The 3,983-nt window shown below is 40.0% G+C and overlaps 1 long non-coding RNA gene across 2 annotated transcripts; it reads right to left on the bottom strand.

The window, feature by feature from the left end:
* Nucleotides 1-874: 874 nt before the first annotated feature.
* On the bottom strand, nucleotides 875-3,718 carry LOC125747933 (uncharacterized). 2 transcript variants are annotated; one of them, XR_007399405.1, is made up of 4 exons: nucleotides 3,583-3,718; nucleotides 2,551-2,718; nucleotides 2,196-2,306; nucleotides 875-1,659 (listed from the first exon to the last, which is right to left on the bottom strand). It is a non-coding gene; the product is annotated as an uncharacterized LOC125747933 (long non-coding RNA). The 2 variants fall into 2 exon arrangements; XR_007399404.1 differs by lacking the exon at nucleotides 875-1,659 and having other exon boundaries at nucleotides 1,740-2,306.
* Nucleotides 3,719-3,983: the final 265 nt, after the last annotated feature.

Here is a 3,983-nt window from a genome sequence, read left to right as displayed (position 1 = left end):
AATTTGCATTCGGTGATTGCAAGTTGGTAGTGTAGTAAAAAAAAAACAATCACAGACTGGTCCAGTTACTTTTCTTTAGTTGAAGTATTGTTAAGTATAGTGTGAAACAAATTATGTAGCACAGCAAGCCGTAGAACAGTCCATTATTAATAGCTGCGTGCTGCGAACTGAAATAATTCTCATTTCAGATTAGCTTTAAAGAGACAAATTTTAGCAGAAAAATGATAAATGGTTGGACTTGTGTACTTACTGTCTGCATTGAATATCACTTTTCTGAAAAATACTACTTATAGTGTAAATAAATAGTGTAACAAAACATTTTTGTGTGAGTCTTGCAAGATGAATGACTATACAATGTGACAAAGCAAAGCCAAAACTGCCCAGGTTTATTCAAGTCCATTGTGCAAAGGTTTAATTGCATGTTCTGGTATTTCTCAAGAACTGAGTCATCAATCCACCAAAATAACATGTTTTTGGATGGTGGGAGGAGACTCATGTTATCATGGGGAAAGTCCCGCGCAGTAAATTGTGACGTGGAATTTAAGTCGGATCCCCTGGAGGAGTGGGGTGACAGCTTCACCAATCGCCCTGCTTGACATTTCCTGATCACGTTGCAGCTCACATATCATCATGGATCTCATTGAGTCCAGTCACCACTGCCTCTCTAATCATAGTACCGTGTTTTCTTACTCATATGTGATTGCATAATGCCCATATATATATATATACATACATATACATATATATACATACACACACACACACATATATATATATATATATATACACACACACACACATATATATATATATATATACACACATATATATATACACACATATACACATACATATATATACACATACACATATATACACATATATATACACACACACACACACACACACACACGGGACACCAACCCATCACAGGGCACACTCACACACCTACAGGCAATTTGGTAACTCCAATTAACCACAGCATATGTTAAATTTGGTGCAAAATGGACTGTGAAAACCCACAATGAGACAGGGTAGAACATTCAAATTCTAGAACGGCAGAGACTCGAACCCTGGTCCCAGATGTGTGAAGCAATAGTGCTCAGCCCTGCACCACTGTGCCATACGTATAACAGCTGTTGAGTTTCGGTCGTATATCATATGTATAGTGTATGTTATGTACACTGTATGAACAGTAATGTTCTCACTATTTCGATTTTTGCTATTTATTGCTCTTCATCATTATAGTAGGTTTTCGGCATGTAGGTGTGCAAGCCAGTATGTGTGTTTGTGTAATAAAGCTTTTGAATTCTTGAGTGCTTGCAGATGAGCTGGGGCACTTTAATGCAATGTTTTACCTGGACTGAAGCCCAGGGTCCTCAGCTGAAACAGGCCCTCAGAAAAGCCACACCTCCCAGTAGTCCAGGTGCACGTGAATGAACATTGAGGATATTGTCACCAAGGTAAATATTAAATAAGACTTTATCTGCATACATTAAAAATAACTAACTTGCAACATCACTCAGCCTTTTTTTCAGCCATATAGGGTCCTAAAATCATTTTTCACTCAGTGCTGAATTTCTCGTATCGTGTATCTTTGTTCAGTCCTCTTGCTTTCAAAGTGAAATCGGCAGAGCATTTCACAGGCCTGGGACTTTCCTGTGAAGGCAACAGATGCCTTTCAAGTTCAGGACTTGTAAAGATCAAGCGCATTATGAATTACAGAAAGATTCAATAAACGACTCCGGCTCTGAAATGCAAGGAAGTGTGTTGGGGCGCTTCCCGGGCCGCTGCTGAGAGAGATCCTACAGCATTGATCAGAGGCTTGAAATGCAGAGCAGCTACGTAGTGGGAATGTACTTTCACAGCTATAATCAATGCACTAAATGATAAACCTGAACGGTCAAATGTTAGTCATGACCACTAGCTGTTATTAATTTGACTTTTGCTGAGATTAATCCGTTTTCAGAGAATTATTGAAGCAAAGTAACCTGTAATAATTATAAAAGTGGGAGCATAATATATTTAAATACAGCTTTATGATTTTGCCTGCATAGCTTAAACAAAAATGTCCTACATCATGTCAGATTGCATTTGCACAAATATAAACCCTCGTTTCGTAAGCGCATTATACACAGTTCTGTGACTGATGACATGTATAGTCTTAACCTTGCTATCACATTTTATTTGCTCACCGTTGAGTTTGTCCAACCACTCATCCATCATAACCACTGATCCAGTACCGGGCTGTGGTGAGTGCGGAGCTGGGCCCAGGAAGAGCAGAGAACAGGGCAGCGGGCACCGTACTTGGGATGACAGACAATGAATATAACATTACTTACATGACTTCACCTATATACACAATTGAAAAATGATCACATTTTAATGAATAATTCATACTTATACATCCTTGCATCCCCAAAGACAGGGCAGAAAATTCATTGGACAAAGTCATACTTAAAACTATGCGAGTATATCATTTTATTACTGGATTCCACATCACTGAGTCCTTAGACACTAGCATGTAGCTGTTGATGCAGGGTGATTTACCAGATTATGTAGCTTTATGCAGTTCGTACGTCTCCCCCTGCTTTAGCCAGGGAATCATTCCTAGGCCTCCTCATCCGCCGATGCTGATCTGCAACAAGGGATTTCTGATATTTTTCCCCCCACTTGAAAGAGAAAGGTATCCACTGACTTCGTGATCAGGTATCACTCCTGTTATGAAGACATCAGTACCGATGGGAATATTTCCTTCTGCGAGTCGAGGGTGAAGACACGATCCATAGTCTGAAGTTCTAAGAATGTGTCCCGCTCAAGCGCCCAGGAGAAAAGGCACTTAACCCGAACTGCTGTTTTAAAACGGCTGTTTTTATGTATAGGTGGGAAATCACGGCTGATGGGCTGTGGGAAGGAACTAGGGAATCGTCACGATGGCAGCGGAAGTGGCTCATTGGAAGTTCATCTTTCTTGACTTATATTCTTTCACACCTCTGTTGACATTATCATGTTGATACAATGTTTGTGTCGTTTTATGTGACAAAACATAACTGGCCCTGATCTATTTTTTCCGACCGTCAGAAATAAGCCTTTCTCCCTCTGTCACCGCACATTGTTTAAGTCTCTGTTAGTCAGTAGGTCCTGTTTTAGTGACCAATTTCCTTTGCAGAATCAGACGATGTGGTTGTCAGAATAAGCTCTGTGTGTAACGTGAGAACACCACCTGCGGGTCTACGGTATAAATCAGGAAAAACACGACAGACAGCAGCACGCAATAAGCTGGCCTGATTCTGCATCTATTTTGTTTGGTTGTTTTACATGGATTGGGAAAGTGAATTTGTTTTAAACGTATTCAGTGCGTCAAACCACTAGCAATTCCAAATGGTGAACCACAGTAAGCATTAACAGCCGAGGATGCATTTGGTCAGGCGAGAGTTCATGCAGATTTATTTACAATACTACCTAAAAACTCCCTAAATAATAATCTTGATGTAAACATTAATGCTTTCAAAACACACACCACAAACTTTTCTTTTTGATAAACAGCACATTATCACTGCAAAATACACATGAATATATTACCTGTCGTGCATTGATCCAGCGAAGCACGAGCGGGGACTGTAAATCAGGGAATACGGGGTTTAACGGTGCATAATTTAAGCCAAAACGTAGACAGACAATACAATGACCGGACTGGGGAAAAAACTGAAACGCGGACATACATTGGACTAATGAGGTTCACAGGAAACAGCTGATGAAGACGGGGGATCCACACGGGGTTAACGAGGGGGCGCGGCACCCGGAAGGAGCGGACGATCGGGGCAGGACATTACCATTACATATAAATATTATTATTACATATAAATAGATCTAGAGTATGTGGTAACATTTTTGTCTGAAGACAGGTAATGTTATGATAACAAACAGAAAATCCATTATCAGGAATTAGTAACTCGTTAAATTTTTGTTCACACTCCATCCCA

This window comes from Brienomyrus brachyistius, chromosome 8, assembly GCF_023856365.1.
Source record: "Brienomyrus brachyistius isolate T26 chromosome 8, BBRACH_0.4, whole genome shotgun sequence".
Taxonomy (NCBI): domain Eukaryota; kingdom Metazoa; phylum Chordata; class Actinopteri; order Osteoglossiformes; family Mormyridae; genus Brienomyrus; species Brienomyrus brachyistius.
This window is presented reverse-complemented; position numbering and strand designations above follow the sequence as displayed.